At 40.3% G+C, this 20372-nt stretch overlaps 2 protein-coding genes across 3 annotated transcripts in view; one reads left to right on the top strand and one right to left on the bottom strand.

Moving 5' to 3' along the window:
• Positions 1 to 15517, bottom strand: part of akip1 (A kinase (PRKA) interacting protein 1) — a 70285-nt gene extending 54768 nt beyond the window's left edge. The window contains exon 1 of one of the 2 annotated variants that reach the window (XM_069900583.1): positions 15443 to 15517. The gene's annotated coding sequence lies outside the window, so the exon portion shown is untranslated. The remainder of the gene's footprint in view (positions 1 to 15442) is intronic. The other variant, XM_069900557.1, reaches the window with a different exon arrangement.
• dennd2b (DENN domain containing 2B) overlaps positions 1 to 20372 on the top strand; it is a 354119-nt gene that overhangs the window by 39682 nt on the left and 294065 nt on the right. The gene's annotated exons all lie outside the window — the stretch shown is intronic.

Consider the following 20372-nt stretch of genomic DNA (forward strand, 5'->3'; position numbering starts at 1 on the left):
AAAGTTGTGAAACCAAGGTGAATAAAAACAACAAGGAAATCTTGAAGATAACAATGAAGTTGAAATGCTGATTAGATAACAGAGGATCAATGTCCAGATTTGATGCATAATACTGTCAGAAAACAGTAACTTTCCCTCTGAATACTTGCACTTGATCTTTCTTGGATGCTGGTGTGTCATATACTGAAGAAGGCATTAACTTCTTAAAAGTCTTCTGACTTGCATCAAGTTTGTAACATTATTAAATTGTCTTTGATCTAGAAGTGTAGACAAATTTGGTTTGCTTGTAGGTCAAACAAAGTAGTTAAATACTACCAACAAATTCCATTGTACACACTTGTAAATTCTTTGAGACTGCCAATGTAGGCTCTTAGAGAAAATAACATTTCAGTGAATCTTGTTCTTTGATCCTGTTATCAATAAAACCAATCTCTTTAAACCAAAACATGTTCTCTGTTTATGATGATGATATGTCATTTTGAAGAAATGTGGGAGTTTTTAAAAAATGGCTGGTATAAGGGTAATAAATACTTTAAGTTTGACAGGATTATTTTGCTCTTATTGGCATGTGAAATTGGCATCAAAGTCCACAAATTGCAACAGTCATCCTATGACAAAAACAAAACAGCCCAAAGCCTAGAAGTGGCACATGTGTGTGTGTGTATGTTTCTTTTTGCAATGTCACTTTATTACATGAAGAGGAGAATTGGTATTATTAACTCACTTTAATGATTCCCTGATTGTTTTAAAGGATGCTCTAAATGCTCTGGTCATGAAAACCCCATCAGGTCTCATGTTGGTTCCTTGCCTCTGCAAATATAGTTTCTTCTAATAGGTTGAATGGAATTAGATTTTAACATGCTAAAGGAATTAGATTCAATCATATCTATAGATGTGTAAATTTCACATTTGCAAATTTTAAATTCACAGTGGAAAGTTTCAAACTGACAGAGACACAAGAATGTTCAAAATGCAGCCAATAGATATAATGCAACTCCATAGAAGTTGCCATCAAACTGTATTCTAATGCAACTGTACCTTGAAAACTGTATCCACTGATGATCATCAAGGGAAGCCCTTAATGCTGGAGGCAAAAGGAGAGCCTAGAGTCATGAATTATGAAGAATGGGAGTAAAATATTCAAATTTTTTGTTGACATTGGAATTTGGGAAGATAAGCAAAGATTAGAACTTGACATCTTTCAACATGCCCCACACTCCAACTTCAGTCATCCATCCCTTTATTAGACCACAATAAATGGATTTTGATATGGCCAAGATCTACTCCTGGGGCTTTCGTGACATCCCAGGCCAACGTTGTGCAAATAAGGATGATGTATGTTCTTGATGAATGCCCACTGATGAACTTCAATATTAACTGTCAAGGGCTTCTCATGACCATTAGGCATGCTACTTTTTGGATGGCCTATTAAACATTTGCTGACTATCAAACTAACCACTAGACATGATGAGGGTCAGCAATAGAGGGAAGAGTTCAGAATTTTATTGTCATGAAGAAGTCACAAAAATGCAGCAGCATCAGAGCGCTGTTGTGGAACATTTAGTTGTTCTTGCAGGGATTACTATTGGATGGTTGACTAACAGAAAGTGGATGATCTAGTTACCTCTTTTTTGTAACAGCTCTTCACCCCCCCCCCCCCAAACTCATACTCCTCAGTTGTCCGAGGTAGCGAAGTTGACCTCCTTATGCTGTTGAAGAAGACCATCAGAAATCTAGACATGTTTCTGCTAAGTACTGCAAAGTTACATTCAAGTATTCTTGGCAGTAGAACTTTCTTTCCAAGCATGCCAGAGTTCTCTTGTATCGCATTTCATTAGTTGAATGTGATTTCATTGCAGGCATGTGACACAGTTGCACAGCTTAGAACTATCAGCCATCTTGTCAGCAGATCTCTTTTGCAAACTCTTAGCTCTGCTTTGGTTGGTCTTGTGAACTGCAAGCATATGGCACAGCAAATTGTTACAAAATTACTGCTGTCAACGTATCAGCATTGATCTGCAATGATTTCCAGCCAATAGTGGCTAGAATTCAGTGACTAGAATCCCCTGTGGTCACACATTATCTCAGAATCAGCTAAAGGCATCCCCCATGATGGTAAAATCTGTAATGCTTGCTTTCTGGCAAGAGGGGATGCAATTCAGTCATTCATTTGACTAAAGAGCATTTTTCTTCCTGAGATGTTCAACTCTGAAAGCAGGCAACATTCAAAAGTTCATCCCAACAGTGGTCCTGATCATTCCTGTCATAGCAGTCTCTGAGATTGCCGCTGTGGAAAGATCTGGTGACAGATTTCAGGAAAGATGTTTTTATGGATGCTCAGGCATCTTGCATGCTGTTCCATTGTCAATTTCAGATGGAGAACTGTTCTATCAATACCCCTGGGTGAAAATGGCCTTCAGTTGAGAGCCTTCTATCATCCCTACCATCTCTTCTATCCTCCTCCATCCTTCCTTTGCTCTGCATTACAGGAATTTAACCCATTCTTGCGCAAGTGCTGCCTATCAATCAATATGGGAAAACTGGCTTGTCAATGAAGAATCCAACATTTTCCTTTGGAATGCCACACTACTTCATGTACCCTTTAACAAATTATAACTCCAGGAGTCTCGAAATATTGTAAAAAATAATAATTGTAGCTGCTGCTAGTATCTAGACTAAATGTAGTCGAAACTCGGTACAAAGCACTGGCAGGAATAGGCAGGAAAGTGAGTGAATGGGGAAGATTGCAGAAGATATTTCCAGCTGCAATACTTTGAGCATCATCTTTGGACTTTCATCTCAATTTTGTGAACTGATTATTGTCAACAATTGTATGAGCAAAGTTAATTTTTTTTATATTTTAAAATTTTAAATCAAACATGAAGTCAATTACAGAGTTGAAAATACAAATACAAAAGTATATCCAATATTTACTTCTTGATGGTATTAACCCAATCCCCCAACCCCCCCAAAAAAAGACTCAAAGGAAAAAAGAAATGAATGTACAGAAAAGCAAAAAGAAAGAAAGAAAAAAAGAAATGGATTGGATTGCTGAAAAGTGACACACACACACACCACGGATATCAAATTCATATTCTATTTAATTTTCTTTGGAGAAGATCAACACTGGTCTCGAGGGTTGGGAAAGACTAGTCTAAAGATTTAAGCCTGAATTTTGTAAATATGCTTTCTAAATTTGTAAAAAATATCATTCTTATTTCAAGTGTTGCAGATAATCTTCTCCAGGGGAATATAACTGTTTCTCCATGTTCCAACGTGTCATACCTGAATGTGAATCAGACTTCCATGCAACAGCTATGCATTTCTGGCCACTGCCAGCACAATTTTAACAAATTCTATTTGATATTTGGACAGTTTCAATTTTGGTCTTATCCCTGTAATGTTCCCTAGTAAAAATAGCTTTAGGGAATTTAAAAAAAAACCTCAGATTACAATCCAGAATTATTTTTACTTTTCACACTACTCCACAATCGTTTAACCTAAAATTTTCTAATGTAGCCACAGTTCAAATAATGCCATAGAGAACACAATGCTAAAGAAACTCAGCAGGTCAAACACTGTGTCTGCAAACTGTCGTGTTTCATTCCATAAAGAGCACTGGTTTGTTCTAAATGTTTGCATTTGTGTATCACATCTGATTGGTCAAATTGAATCAATTTCTGATAAACATTCCTCCTTCTAAATCACTGATCCAACATTCCAAAGTACTGAGTTACTTTCATTAAACACATTCCAATGAATTACACTTTTGGCAGTTGATTGGGCATGGTTCCAATGTACCATAAACATTTCAATATGCTAATCATTTCTCATTGTAAAATATCAGAATAATAGCCTTTTTCTAATCTTCGAACAAAACTTTGCTCTTCATTGGGTTAAGCCAAATGTGCAGCAATGAGTATATTAACACTGTAAGGAAGTTCCTTCCTTACTCCTCAATGCCAATATTATTGCAACACAGAAAATTTGTCTACGGTGAGATTTAAAAAAAACCCAGCTTGGCTGAAAACAAAGCATATTTCTGTTTAATTTTCATATTTCCTATTTCCTTGTGACTTGGGAGGTGATTCAGACTGTTGGGTCTATTGTCAGCTTTGAGTAATGGCTCCTATTTCCCCACATATCTCTCAGATATCAATAAATTCCCAACTGATTCTCTGACCACCTTCCTATATCAGTAGCTTGTTAGCCTAATAACAAGAGTCTGGAAAAACAACCAACTGAAAAACCTCACAAAGATAAGCGTATACAGAGCTGTTGTCATACCCACACTCCTGTTCGGCTCCGAATCATGGGTCCTCTACCGGCATCACCTACGGCTCCTAGAACGCTTCCACCAGCGTTGTCTCCGCTCCATCCTCAACATCCATTGGAGCGCTTTCATCCCTAACATCGAAGTACTCGAGATGGCAGAGGTCAACAGCATCGAGTCCACGCTGCTGAAGATCCAGCTGCGCTGGGTGGGTCACGTCTCCAGAATGGAGGACCATTGCCTTCCCAAGATCGTGTTATATGGCGAGCTCTCCACTGGCCACCGTGACAGAGGTGCACCAAAGAAAGTACAAGGACTGCCTAAAGAAATCTCTTGGTGCCTGCCACATTGACCACCGCCAGTGGGCTGATATTGCCTCAAACCGTGCATCTTGGCGCCTCACAGTTTGGCGGGCAGCAACCTCCTTTGAAGAAGACCGCAGAGCCCACCTCACTGACAAAAGGCAAAGGAGGAAAAACCCAACACCCAACCCCAACCAACCAATTTTCCCCTGCAGCCGCTGCAACCGTGTCTGCCTGTCCCGCATCGGACTTGTCAGCCACAAACGAGCCTGCAGCTGACGTAGACTTTTACCCCCTCCATAAATCTTCGTCCGCGAAGCCAAGCCAAAGAAAGAAGATGAAACCATGCACATAACGAGTCAATTAGGTACGAATAAAACAGTAGTTTTCAAACTTTTTCTTTCCACCCACATACCACCTTAAGCAATCCCTTACTAATTACAGACCACCTATGGTATAGGGAATACTTAAAGTGGTATGTGAGTGGAAAGAAAAAGGTTGAGAACCACTGATGTAGGCAGTCATCCAAACAAAATGGTGGGTGGGGGAGGAGCACAGTTCCAAAGGCAGGAGGTAAGAGGTGGATAAAGGAGGGAGAGCACACCAGCAAACAAAGGTGAAGGGGGGGAAATCACTCTGTGAATGGAGAGCTGGAGGAAAGAAGACAGAGAGATGGAGAAGAGAGGGGGAATGGGGAGTAGACTAGCAGAAACCAGAGAATTCTATGTTAATGACATTTGGTTAGAGAGTGTCCAGATAGAAAATTAAGTGTTGCTCCTCCAATTTATGGGTGATCTTGGTTTGACTGTATGTGAGGCCATGGATAGGCATGACAATGTAGGAATGGGCGCAGAATTGAAATGGTTGGCCACTGGGAAATTCCTGTTACTGATGCAGACAGAGCAAAAGTGCTCTGTCAAGCAATCTCCAACTTTTGGTCCAGTCTCTCCAATATAAAGACACAATGGGAGCACCAGATGCAGTAGATGACTCCCACAGAAATACAAGTGAAGTGATGCTTCACTTGGAGGGTCAGTTTGAGGCCCTGAATGGTGGTGAGGGAGGACGTGCAGGTGCAAATGGAGCATCTCCTGCAGCAGCAGAGAAAGTTGGGGGGGTGGGGTGGGGTTTGGTGGAAAGGGATAAGTCGACGAGGGAGTCCCGGAGGGAGCAGTCCCCACAGGAAGGAGAGGGAAGCAGGGAAAATGTAATGAGATGTTACCATCCCTTTCCTGTGAACCTGTCAGTAAAAGGAGCAACATTTAAACCATGTTCTTTGACCCATGACTGTTTATTTTTAAATCATATGGGTGTCAGGATTGAGTTGCCTGTGGTGGTCACGGTCATACTCTGCCTCACCCCCCAGATATTCCATGCTGCTGATCTGTCACATTTCAAGATTTGCTGCTCACTGCAGCATAAGGAAAGGTTATTGATGTCCATTCTCAAGGCAAGGAAATGCTATCCACTTTTACTTCTGCACACAGAGGCCTGCAGAGCAGGTATGGGCATTTGCCTGCATTGGCAAGTTCCCTCAAAGTTGGGCATTCAAAAAAGATGCTGGTGTTTTCTGAGATCTTCCTGCCAACTGTCTGTTGGAAGTACCTGCAGAAAGAGCCTTGTGTGAACAATTCCATTTGCCAGCCCATCCTAGGCCCTCTAACCCATGGAGAACTTTTGCACTGGCTTGTATCATTGCCGTTCACATTCATTTAGTTATAATAAATGACTGTTGCTGGAAGAATGAAACTTGTATTCTTGCCATGTCTTCTAAGAATTGGACATGCTGACAACCATGCAAATCTAGAATCCATCATTAGGCAGCACTGTACAAATCAACATCATGGAAATCTGACTGCTCTGTTCCGTGAACCTCATAAATGAAATTCTCACTCTTTCCTGATCCAGATGGCTGCCCACTTGTCCTCACTGCTGCTGGTACAGTAAAATCCCTGTAATCTGGAATTCAAGCAACCGGGAAAAAATTTGCAGAAATTAAATAAGTAAAAATTTAAATAAAAAAAAATGAAAATTTAAAATTGGCTCCCCTAGTGGTCAGTTCACCAATCCACACAACATGAAATCTCAAGAAAACAGCAAATTCACTTATCTGACATCTACCAATCCCCATAGGTGCCAGATACTGGGGGTTTTACTCTTTATCTGCTCCTTGTAACCCTATGGGTACAGTCACTGTCAAGGCAGAGGGGCTCAAAAATTACAGCAGATCCAAAAGCATCATTTCAAGCCCTGTGAAAGCTCACTCCCATCAACAGAGCCTTTTGGTGCTTAGAGACATTTCAATTTTTTACTAGTCAATGTAAATAATTTTTAAAACATATGTTTGAATGTAAAAAAAATTGAAAACCTTAAATTAAAATTTAGAACAATAAACAAATAGTCATCTTTACAATCAAAGTCAAGGTCCTATTCAAAAGAATGGGTCATGTTAAACACCCCTCCCCTTCTTCCTCCCTCTGTTGCCTTCCCCAGTGTGTTTTCTCTCTTTTGCTCTTTCCTGCACTCTTGTCTCTGTGGCTCATTGTGTCCCTCTGTCTCCTTTCACAGAGCCATAATCGGTTCTGATCTCTTCTCTCATTCTATCCAATCAAAACCTTTTATTGGACTGGACTCCTCCCCCTGCCAGTCTTCAGTCTTTATTCTGATGTTTTCCTGTTCTTTGCCTATTCCATGAAGGAGGCCGAGGCCCGAAACATTTGTATTATATCTTTTCCTCCTATAGACACTGTAAGATCAGCTGAGTTCCTCCAGAATTTGTGTTTTTACTACAATCACAGCAACTGCAGATTTTCATGTTTCACTCATGTTAGATATGTGAGTCATCCTTGGCTTAAAGCGCAGGGGCCAGGTGTGAAATGCATCTGGTCATCAGCTCAGGACTTGAGCATTTCACTCTTGGACAGTGCTGAGTTTGGTGGCAGAGTGGGAGGTCAGATGCATCAACTTCCCACTTCCATATTACACTGAGGAAGGCAGAACGAGTTGGCCTGTATGCTGAAGCCTGCTAGATATTCCCCATTGAACTACCAGCTAAAAATCAGAATGCTCCAGGCCAGTAGTTTTCATCAGAAATTGACTGAAAAATTAGTTCCAGGTTGGTAGTGCTATTCAGCTTGTAATTTTCCTCTGAGGTTCAGTTCCATGGAAGTTAAAGCATTAACTGTTAGAGCAGATTGCAACTTGCTGACCACTCCATACAAGGCATTGAGATCCACGGAATGGCGAATTTCCTGAAGTTTTGATCTCCATTTGGTGTCAAGTGGAATCTTCAAAGTTTTTACCATGACATTGAGATGGAATGAAAAGTAGAAGTCAAACCCCAGTTGTACAGAATTCAAGGAACTGGCAAAAAAAATTGTGGAAAATAAATGGATATAAAATACAGGTTTAAAATTGCCCCTTCCCCTCCCCCCAAGAAGTCAGTTCGTGAATCATGCAACACACAATCTCAAGCAACTGGAAAATTCATTTATAGGTGCTGGATACTGGGGTTTTACTGTAGTTAGAATCAGGAACTGAAATCCTGGCAGAAGCAAGAAACTTCCTTCAAGTTAATTGTTCATTTAATTCCGAACATGAGGAATTTTATCATTGCCTAATACTTTGCACTGGTCAAGTGGTTCCCACATTTGGTTGTCAGTAATTTAATTGAGTTGTCTTTACTTTTTATGGTAAGATTAAATAAATTATCAGAACAAAATGTTTCATTAATCATCATCAACTCCATGCAGTTGGGCATATTTATTTTAAAGTTGAATGTTTTTTTTTGTCTGTCTTTTCCTCCAAATATCCCACTTCATGACCAATTGTGACAGGATATTTTACTTAATAATTTAAGCTCCTGAACTCTTGGGCCTTGGTTCAAAAGTAGAAAAAATATTAAACCCAGTCGCATATCTGTCAGTTTATTTTCCTTTATTCGCCACGTATTCCCTATGGTGAAAGAGTTAGATGGATGCTGGAGGAATAGAATAAACTGTGGGAAGTCGGCTTCATTTCCATAATCTTCTCCACTGGGAGAATTGATAAGAAATATTAATTTAAAATCTCACCCATCTCCTGTGGCTCCACAAGAAAACAGCCATGTTGCTCTTTAATGGGATCAATTATCTCCCCGATCATCCTTTTGTGCATAATATCGCTGTCAAATATCTTGGAACTCCTTTATCCTGTCTGCCAGTCCATCTTTTTGACCTTTCGATTACAATGCGCAAACTCCTTACAGATAGCGTGGGATTTTAACCACGGTCTGGTCCCGATCACTGGTGCTCTAAGGCATTGTGCTAACCACTACACCAACCCTGCTGCCCTTTCATGTGACTTGACCAGCATCCAGTGCTAATTAGCAGGAAGTAGTACAGAAATACATAAATTGAAGACTGTGGAAGCTTGCCATGAAGCAGTGAGATTCTACATTTAGAGTTTGGATTCATTTTGGAGGTCGATAAATAAAATTGTTTGTGACATTATAATGGTTTATTGCTCATTGCAAAGAAGGTGTAACTGGAAGAGAACTTCATTGTGGCGAAATGCTAGTGTCTGCCTCTGTGCCGTGGTGCTTGGTTAATTTAAATTAGTTGGCAAATGAGTCATGTGCTTTCAATGTTCACAGCTCAGTAACTTTAGTGTTCACCGGTGTTTTAACCCTGATGGGTTTAATGATGCCTTCCTAATCTGTGACACGGTGACACGTTTTGCTTGTGAATAAGAATAAACCATCCTTTTAAAATTTTAAGTAATCGTAGGATAAGCAAATAATTAAAAAAGCAGTTTTCAGGCAAATGTACATTCATCTTTAAAATCTTATTGACAGTGTTGTTGGAGCTTTGAAAGGATATAATAGAAATTCTGGTAATTACTGTGATTTTTTTTGCAAATATTAGTTACATTTCTGCTTGCTCCCCCATCAGACAAGAGCTAAGAAATTGCTGAGTATCTTTTTCACAAAAAAACCTATTTTGTTGGTATCTTGCTTCATAAAGATGCATAACATTTTCAAGTGAAACATGGCTAACATTACAGACGTATCCTGGCAATTAGGAACACTGCCCTCATTAGCTTGGCACAACAGCAAAAACATTAAAAATGGACTGTCCCGAGTAAATTTAAAACCAGACCCAGCCGTAAAGTCCATGGGCATATTTGCTCTAATGCTGATTCCTGTACCAAATGAACAAAGTTTCCTTTGTTTCTGTGCTGTACAAAGTCACTGTTTGTGAAATTTGTATTTTCATGGAAGGATTCATGGTGGGGTTTTTAAAAAAATGATCAAAGTCCAATTTTGTTTCCTATCAGTTTAGTGATCAATGGATAATACTTAAGACCAGCTGCTATATTCAAGCATGAATTTGTTATATTGTTTGCCTTAATGATACATCAATCAGTAGCAGCATTTTAATTGAAATTTGACCCACCTCTCATTTACCCACCAGAAAAAATAGCCCCATTAGTGCAGCAAGACTATGCACTTCCAAAGTACCTCATTTTAAGAAGACAAAATAGTTAATGCTGAATGGAAAGTGAAAATGGATGAAGGATGTGCTTGGGAAATGAATTAAGGGCATGGTCAAAGGCAAGAGTCTTTTGAGAAATTTTTAGATGGGAAGGCAGAATCTAATGGTTCCAGAATTTGAATGCTTAACTGACCAAATTCAGAGTAATATTGGAGTGAAAGACAAGGAGACTGAATTGATTCCGCATGTCGGGAGAGATTTGAAAGCAAGCTGAAGTTATTTATGTATGGAGAGATATTGGAAACAATATGGAAGACAATTCAAAGGTCAGCTTTGAATTAAGGTCAATCTGTCATGATCTGAATGAAACTGGTTGTGGCAGATGATTGCCTAAATACTCAAGTCCTGTAAACACATTATGCCATCACATTAACCTTGAAAACACATAACGTCAACTCAATACAGAATCTCTTCCTTTATGTGATGTCCATTTGGATATAAGTAGGAACTTGGTTAAGCACTGTGACAGTAATATTAAACTGAGAAGGGTGATTGACAGTGAAAAGATATTAACAATGGTTGGTTGGATGGATACAAAGGTGGCGAATAAATTTCAGTCTGGGAAACTTGGATAATGTATTTGAGAACATGCAACGTACTGGTCCCTTTCACCCTAGCAAGTGATCCCAGAAATTAACTGCTAATCGGCCTTTAAAGTGCCTAGTGTGAAAGCAAAATCAGCTCAATGCTGGCCTCAGATGACCCCTAGTACAATCCCTGGCATCTGCAGATGCCGGCATTGCAATCATTCAAGTGTGAAACGGGCAATTGCATTGTGGGATTGAAATGATGCATATTTTTGCATGATTATAGGAACGTGAAGGAAAAAAAGATCAAAATGAAGGGATAAATTTTGCCATGGGAAAGTCACAGCGCTAGGGAGAGAGAGTGGAAATAAATAGCAATAGCGGACAATTTTTGAACAGCATGGGAAAATTGGTAGCGCTATAGCACAAAATTTATAAAGACCATGGGAAAAAGCAATGGTGGACCTCGCTTCCCAGAATGCTGTGCAGTAGAGAAACCCCTCCATAAATGCTCTGTTGCTGCAACCAGTCATACAGCCCTTTTTCTGCTGCATGGAATTCTGGGAGGGCAGGTCCTCCATTGCTTTCCCCCATGGTATTTATAATTTGTACACAATAGTGCTACCAACTTTCCCATGCTATATAAATTGAGCGCTATAGCACTACCAACTTTTCCACCCTGTTTAAAAATGGTCCGCTATTGCTATTTATTGGTAGCACTTTCCCACGATCCCTAAAAGGTTTATATAGGTCAGCACAACAACAACAGGAGCTGAAGAGCTCATACTGTGCTGTACATAAAGCTTAATTATGTAATAATTAGGTAGATTAATTTTGTTCAAATAGGATCATAATACATTGATCAGGATTTAGGGCAGGTCCACCATCACTTGATGCATCATGATGTCACCAGTAGAAGGCAGAACAGTCCTAACCCTGGGGATGACTCCCTGCATGAGTGAAAGTGTTCAGTGTCCCAGTTAGGAGTGGTCAAGTGTAAAAAGCCAAACCCCCATTATTATCCCAGGACACTGAACAGCCAATGTAGTGGGACACAAGTGTGAAAGAGGCTAATGATTGGGAACACTATAATGAATCTGAAAATACCTGTTTTCAGTTCTGCATTTAAACAGGAGACCTGAAAAAGCCGTTTGGTCAAGTTCTTTTTCGGATGATTGCAAAATGGTTTTCATGCCACAGAACATTTTCTCGGCTCCGTTATTACAAGCAACAATACTAACAGGACAATTTAACATGTTCAAATATGGAAACCAATGAGAAATTCTGAAAAACAAAACTACACCTACTAATCAAATCTCCAGATGTTTTGGGACAGGAGATAGTTTGTAACATATCATCTTACACCTGCTCATTCCAATCACAATGCATTTACTTATTATTTTCTTTTAAGCCTGTGATTCATCCACCTTTGGTTAATGGTTCTAAAATATTTTACTGTCTCATAACCTTCCATGTGAAATATACCAGTAGTTCTCAACCTTTTTCTTTCCACTCACATACCACTTTAAGAAATCCCTATGCCATCAGTGCTCTGTGATTAGTAAGGGATTGCTTAAGGTGGTCTGTGAGTGGGAAGCGAAGGTTGAGAATCACTGCTTTAGAATCAATTGTTACTGAAATATTTTGCTTGAGAAAAATTGCCATTGGCCCATTTCCTTTGGAGTTATGAAACCGTGCACATAACAAGTCAATTGGGTACGATTAAAACAGCGGTTTTCAAACTTTTTCTTTCCACCCACATGCCACCTTAAGCAATCCCTTACACAGAGCTCCTATGGCATAGGGAATACTTAAAGTGGTATGTGAGTAGAAAGAAAAAAGGTTGAGGACCTCTGAAATATTCCTTCTTATTTTTGCTTTTATTGTTGAACAAATTCTGCTTTCATGTTACAAATTTATCCAATGGTGCAAACTTGAATAATTAACACACTTTTCAAAGTTGCTCACACTAGTTGAAACAGGCCACAGTTTTTAGGTCTCCTGTCATCACATTTTCAATCCAGGCAATGAACTAAGTAATCTAATATGTACTTTTCCCCTAGTTGAAGAGTCTATGATGGGATGTTCACAACTGATACAGCATACCATCTGACAAAACTCCTTTACACAATACAGTTTCATCATCACCTCCTTGATTTTCTTTTTAATTTCAAAATCCAATTGCCATCTGTGTTTTCCACCTGCCATGTTGTTACATTGGAGCAACAGACCCACTAAAATATGACTTTGATTTGTCCTAAACATGGAACAGTATAGCACAGGAGCAGGCCCTTTGGCTTGTGTGTCGATGCTGAACGTGATGTCCAAATGAAACTTGAACTCTTCATATTTATTGTCTAACTAGAAGCCTCTTAAATGCCACTATTGTACCTGCTTCACCACTACCCCTGGCAGCCCCTTCCAAGCACCTTCCACTTTCTGTGTTTTTTAAATAAAAAAAACTGCACATCTTCATCAAACGTCCTTCCCCTCACCAAAATCGCTGGAGCAATTCAGCAGGTCATGCAACGTCCATGGAAAGTAAAGGTATTTAATTAACATCTTGGGCCTGAGGCCTTTGTCAAGGTGTGAGGGAAAAGCAGGCTGGTGCCTGAATAAAAAGATGGGGGGAGGAGGGAAGAAAGGACAGGGGAAGAGCACAGGCCAAGAGGCAAGAGGTCATAGGTGGATATGGGTGGGAGGGCAGAGAGGAAAAAGCTGATGAGTGATGGGGTAAGGGGTAGCTATCTAATTGAGGAGGAAAGGAGTCAATGATAGGGAAAGTGGGATGGGGAGGAACTGACAGAAACTGGAGATGTTGATGGCATCTGGTTGGAGAGTGCTCAGAATGAATACAAGGTGTCATTCCTCCAATTTGCAGGTGGTTTCGGTTTGGCATTGCATGAGGTCATAGACATGGGTGTGGAATTGAAATGGTTGGCCACTGGGAGGTCACTGTTATTGCAGTGGACAGATTGAATGTGCTTAATGAAACGATCTTCAAGTCTGCACCCAGTCTATGGTGTAGAGGAGGCTACAACTGAAGCACCAGATTCACAGTTGAAGTGTTGCTTCACCTGGAAGGGCTGCTTGGAGCCCTGTATGGTGGTGAGGGAGGAGGTGTGAGCACGTGTAGCATTTCCAGTGGTCACGGGTAGGTACCAAGGGGGCAATCAATTGGAAGGGATGAGTAGACGTGGAAGGAGCAGTCCTTGTGGTGAGGGGAAGATTTATCTGGAGGTGGGATCACATTGCAGGTGATGGAAAATAGAGAGGATAATGTGTTGGATGTGGAGGCTGGTGGGGTGGCAGGTGAGGACCATGGGAATCCTGTCCTTGTTGCTTCTATGGACATAGAGGGCCAGGGCAGATGTGTGGGATGTGGAGGGGATGCAGTTAAGGCTCGAGTTGATGGCAGTAGAGAGGAAGTCATGTGTTTTTTTTTGAGGAGGACAATTTGATTTTCTGGAATGGAAGACCTCATCCTGGGAACAGATCATCTTGTATGTGATGTTGGAGAAACATTACCGGCCATCCACCTTATCAAAGGCACTTGATTTTTATAGACCTCTATCAAGTCTCCTACATTCCAGAGAAAAAAACCTAAGTTTGGCCAATCTCCCCCTCTAAACCAGGCACAATCTTGTTAAATATCCTCTGAAACTTTTGAAAGCCTCTACATTCTTTTGCTTCTATTGCAATTTTCCATTTTGATTGATGTCCAATATTGGAAGGAAAGCAGTGATTATTTTCACTTGTTTGTGGAATTTATCTCAAACTGGTGAACTTCAGCAAATTAAGCAGTAATCATTCAGCAAATGCTTCCTGTTTACATGTCAGCTTTAGCTTCCTTATTTGGTTACTGCTCCCCAATCAGTGTCGGAATTTAACTTGGAGATACTTCATGGTGCAAGTATTGTGTCAATGACTCATCTCTACTCAGTGCCATTTCCTTGATAATTTCATTCTGTTTATTAAATTATTGCAATGTTTTTGAACCTCCAATCTATAACTTTTTTTTCTATGTTATTCGTATAACTAAATCTCTTCAATATTTGCCTTGTAGAGCTGGACACAGCCAAGAAAGGCTCAGCTACCACGTTGAAAGTTGTTAACGATTTTTATTCAAATTCAGTGCGTGCCCCTTTAAGGGCAGAATGAGCTCAGTCACCCTGTGCACTGTGACATCATAATCACTGCCCCAGGCACATGCTGGGCAGGAGACTTGAGGCAGGGAGAAACCCTGACAGCGCCATCTTCCCATGGCTGCCCCTCCATGTGGCGTTACACACGGGGCTGATTCGGATTGATTAGAGAGTGCGCTGCCACAGCCTGTTCTACGTTTATGTTATTTTGTAATTATTTCCTATCTGATGGTCAAAATTTAAAAAAAACGGGAACTACTGTCGCACTATGAATTATTTCCCAATTCTGGCATATAATTTGCTTGGTTTACCCTCACTTCACACCCATGAAGTCTTTCACTTACTCTGGCCTTTCACAATAATGTAAGAAGAGGTTAAAAATTCAATGATCTTATTATTTCAGCCTTTGGAAATAAATGATTATTTACAAGCCCCATGAAATATAAATGCAAGAAGTAAAATACCCCCATTCTGTGGTCCAATGTGTAAAGGCCCCAGGTACTAGACCACAAAGAGCAGTTACTTTAGGGTGCACAATAAATAAAAAAAAAGCTTTCATAGCTGCACATTAGTGCAGTATTACGAAAACTCGAGGCAAGCATGACAATCACCTGGATACCAACGGAGAATCCATCCACAGACACAAAAAAAAACTATTTACCTAACCATAAATGATGAAGCCTGTGTCGCAATAAACTTGCTAATCTTGACGTGACCATCACCTGCTGCTTGTGATGAACAATAAACTATTTGAGTGGTAAAAAGAAGAAAGAACTTAGAATCATGGAATCTTACAGCATAGAAAGGGGCGATTCAAACCATCATGCACATCTTGGATCTTGGAACAAGCTGTCCAAATTAGTCCTACACCCAAACTTGTTCCAGAGAAAACTACAAACCTATTTTCTTTCACTATCACTTCCTTTCTCTCAGTTCTGATAGAATCTAATTCTGTTAGTGCTTATCATTTAGATTTGTGTCTCTTCATGTTTCATCTGTTTTTTTAAAATTTCAAATCCACATCCTCTGCTACCAACACTTAAATTGCTGGAGAAAGAAATTTCTCCCTGCCTATTCCACCAAGACCTCTCACAATTTTGAACATCTGTATGGGAGCACCTTCTGTGTCCGAGATCAACATACTATATGTATTATGTATCCCCTTTACCTGACTGATTTTTATTCTTGTTCATCTGTTCTTCTCAGCACACACATCCTCTGTATCTTCCACAAAGGCTTGATATCTGTAGTGTAGAGCATCCAGAATAGCACACAAAATTCTTGCTGAAGCCTAACCTGTAATTTGTAAAAGGTTAGCCTGAAGTCATTGTGCTTTTATTCAAAATTATAGATAGTCATGTATTGTATTCTTTCATTCAATTTGTGTGCTATCCAGATATGTTAACTCATACTTAAGTGCAGCAGGTAGTGGAGTAATAAAACAAAAGTGCAGGGTGTTGTGTTACGAAGACAAAACTCAGTGTATGGAGAAAAACACAATTAAAATAGTCCAAAGGCTTAATCTCTTACCAATAAGAGGTCTATTTAAGTGTCTAACTGCCCTTGAACCTGGAGGTTGGTGTTTTCAAGCTTGTGTCTCCTACCTGATGAAAGGGAGGAGAAGATGTGATCAGGGTGAGGTGAGTCCTTTATTATGCTGGCACCTTTCCTGAGACAGTGGAAGGTTTTGAGAGAGGGGAGGTTGATTTGCCTGATGACCTGAGCTGCATCCACAACTCTCTGAAGTCTTGGCCAGGCCAAGCTGCGATGAAACTGGACAGGAAACTTTCTATGGTGCATCTGTAAAATTGGTAAGAGACCTCATGGACGAGTTTAATTTCCAGAGGCTTCTGAGGAAGTCGAATTGTTGATGCATTTACTTGATTGTAACATCATTGTGGTTGTTTATAAGAACATTTTTCCCGAGTAAGCTCACAGCTAAAAATGATTGCTGTTAACAGCTGGATTGAGTAATCCTGATGAGAAAATGGTTATGAATGCTTTTCTGCATCTGGCCTGATCTTGGACATGATTTTTGGAGTTCACATGCTCTGAGTTTAAAGCGTTGAGTCTGTTAGGTTTTATTACTCTGTGGGAGCTTCCCATCTGATAGGACTTTCAACGTGTTCTCCTCATGGCTTCTTAAATAATCGAGTTTATGCTCCGAGTGATGGGGTCCATTTGTCTCAGTTTTCATTCTCATTTTAGGGGTTGGAGGTCATAGGGAAGCTCTCTGTTATGTTCCATCTATGATTCCCAAATTTGTTCAAACATTGTGACTTTATTTTTTAAATTGTATGTTATTTTTTCCAATGGAATACATTTATTCATTTCCATGTACCATTGCTGTATACTCTCTTCCATTTTCCAAGTTAACATTATACATTTTTTTGCTATTGCTAAGGCTATCATAATGAATTTTTTTTTTTGCCCTTTATCCAATTTGAGGCCTAATTCTCTACTTCTTATGTTACTTAAAAGAAATATCTCAGGTTTTTTTGGTATGTTATTTTTTGTAATCTTATTTAGTATCTGATTTAATTCTTCCCAACAACTTATTTACTTTCGTACATGCCCAAGTTGCATGTAATGTTGTTCCCATTTCCTTCTGACAGCGAAAACATCTATCCGATAATGTTGAATCCCATTTTTTTAATTTTTGAGAAGTAATATTTACCCTGTGTAACCAATTATACTGCATCATGCATAACCTTGTGTTTATTGTATTCTTCATAGTTCCAGAACATAACTTTTCCCATATTTCATTTTTTATCTTTGTTTAGATCCTTTTCCCACTTCTGCTTAGGTTTATAGTTTATTTCATTTTCCTTATCTTGCAGCTTAATCTACATGTTGGTTTTAAATCTTTTAATTATCATTGTGTCTGTAATCACGTATTCAAAGGTGCTCCCTTCAGGTAATCTCAAGCTGTTTCCCAATTTATCCTTTCAATTGATGATTGTACCATGAGTTATTCCATATTTGTACTTCAACTGTTCAAATGTTAATAAATTATTTCCCAAAAAACAATTTTCTGTTCTTTTGATTCCTTTTCTCTCCCATTCTCAAAAGGAAAGGTTGTCTATTGTAAAAGGGAATAGCGGATTTTGCGTCAATAGTAATTTTGGTATTTGGTAATTTGTTTTTTTTCCTTTCTAAGTGGATCTTATTGCATGTATTAAGTAAATGATGCAGTACTGGTGAGTTTTTATATTGCACCAGCTTTTCATCTCACTTATAAAGTATATGTTCCGGAACCTTTTCCCATATTTTATCTAGTTCTATCTTAGTCCAGTCTGTTTTTTCCCTTGTCTGGTAAAAATCTGATAAATACCTTAATTGTGTGGCTCTATAATAATTTCTTTTATGGTTTTATTGTATATGTTGAATGTTTATGGGTTTTGGAGGGGGGTGGGTAGAGGGGAGGGGACCTCGGGCCTCCGGCGGCGGCAGCAACAGGATCTCGGGCCTCCGGCGGCGGCAGCAACAGGATCTCGGGCCTCCAGCGGCGGCAGCAACAGGACCTCAGGCCTCCGGCGGCGGCAGCAACAGGACCTCAGGCCTCCGGCGGCGGCAGCAACAGGAATGCTGCATCCCCCTTACTCGGCCGCAGCAGGAGTAAATGCACGCAGGCCGATTCCAGGGTGCATCACTCCATAACTGTGGACAGCGGTCGTAGATCTCCAGATATGGTTCGACCTAAAAGGGGAGGCAGGCCTCTCCAGCCCGGTTAAGCAACCTGCATAGGAGAAGGTCACTCCGATATAAAACCTACGACCCAAGGACCTCGCTGCCACGTCCCAGCTTGCTTGGCCACGGCACACGAATCATGGGTGTAAAGGGTGGGGCCAGTACTGCACGCACTACACTCCACCTAAAAGCTCCTTTGCGCAGGCCCGAGGACAGGTCCACGTCCTCCCCCTCAAAAGATGCACACAAACTCAAGCTAGCATGTTGGAACATCAGAAACATGCTAGACAAGGCTGACAGCCACCGACCTGAACATCGGTCTGCCCTCATCGCACATGAACTCCTCAGACTCAACATCGACATAGCCGCTCTCAGCGAAGTCCGCCTTGCAGATGTAGGCATCCTCCAAGAACACGGCGCGGGCTTCACACTCTACTGGTCTGGCAAGCCTCAGGCTGAACGACGCCTATCTGGTGTTGGCTTCATGGTATACTATGATGTCATCTGCAAATAAGCTGATTTTATACTCCTCCTTTATTTTTATCCCTTTTGTTTTATTTTCTGTTATTATCAGTTCTGCCAAAGATTCTATTGCTATGGCGAACAATGAGGGGGATAGTGGACATCCCTGTCTAGTTGACCTACTTAATTTAAAGTGACTCAATACATGTGCCTGTGGTTTTGTGTGCCCTTTCTATTTCCATTTCTTCCTGCATTTCTGTCATTCCTAGGACCTTCAGGATCCATCCTTTTATAAATTCCTTCATGTCTGTGCCTTCTTCACCCTCCTTCAGACCCACTATTTTTATGTTGTTTCGCGTACTATAATTTTCCAACATATCAATTTTCTGAGATAACAACTCTTGTGTCTCTTTAATTTTTTGTCACTTTCTTCCAGTTTTTCTCTTAAGTAATTTACTTCCATTTCTACAGCCATTTCCCGCTCTTCCACATTCTCTACTCTTTTATTTCTGTTATTACCAGTTCTAACCTTTGCATTTTATCTTCTGTTGTTTTCATTTTCCTCTTAATTGCATTAAACTCTAATGACAACCATTCTTTTAGTGATCTCATTTGTTCTTCAAAAAAGACTTTATCTATATTTTGTTCATCAGTTTTTCCTTTTATTTCTCTTTGTCCATCAATTTTACCTACTATTTCTCTGAGAATTCTTGGTCTTCTTCCTCTCCTTCTGTGTCTTTATCTGTATTTGTGTCTTCTTCTCTTCTTTGTGTCTGTGTCACTTCTGTTTTTCCTGTTGAACTGCTTGTATCTCTTTGTCGGGCTTCTTCTTGCTGAGCCTCTTGTTGCTGGTCCTCCCCTCCTGGGCTGCTCGTCTGATGTGCTTTCTGACATTGATCTTCTTGTCGGTCATCCCTCCGTGTATCTCCCTCGTCTGTTTCATCGCTCCCTCTTCTGCAGGCTTCCTCGTCCTCCAGCTGATCACCCTGGTGTCAGGCGTCCCTTAGCTTTACACTCTGTGACAGCCCACTCCTCTGCTGAGCCCCCCTGCTGCCGGTGTCCTCTTTCTCCTTTGATTGCACACTGCCATTTTTGTAGTGCACCGGCTGGTGGGTCGCGACTCCGCAGGGCAGGCACTGACCTCGAAGGTCGGGCGCTCCTCGCCACCACAGCGTCCTGTTCCTTCATGCAGGTAAGGCCGCCTTCTATGGCGACTTTTCTACTTTTTTTCCAGTTGCTTTTACTGTTTCCTTCTTGGGAGCCATCTTCTTTCTCTTCTCTGTTTCTTTATCTTCTATTTCTTATTTTATTTTTGTTATGCTTTGCTTTTTCCTAACTTTTTTCCTATTTTCCTGGAGAGGGCTGGTTTTCCCGACCGGCCACTACTCCATCACGTGACTCCTCCGTATCTACAATAGTCTTCAGGTAAATCGGAGGTA

This window comes from Narcine bancroftii, chromosome 1 (genome assembly GCF_036971445.1).
Source record: "Narcine bancroftii isolate sNarBan1 chromosome 1, sNarBan1.hap1, whole genome shotgun sequence".
NCBI classification, from domain to species: domain Eukaryota; kingdom Metazoa; phylum Chordata; class Chondrichthyes; order Torpediniformes; family Narcinidae; genus Narcine; species Narcine bancroftii.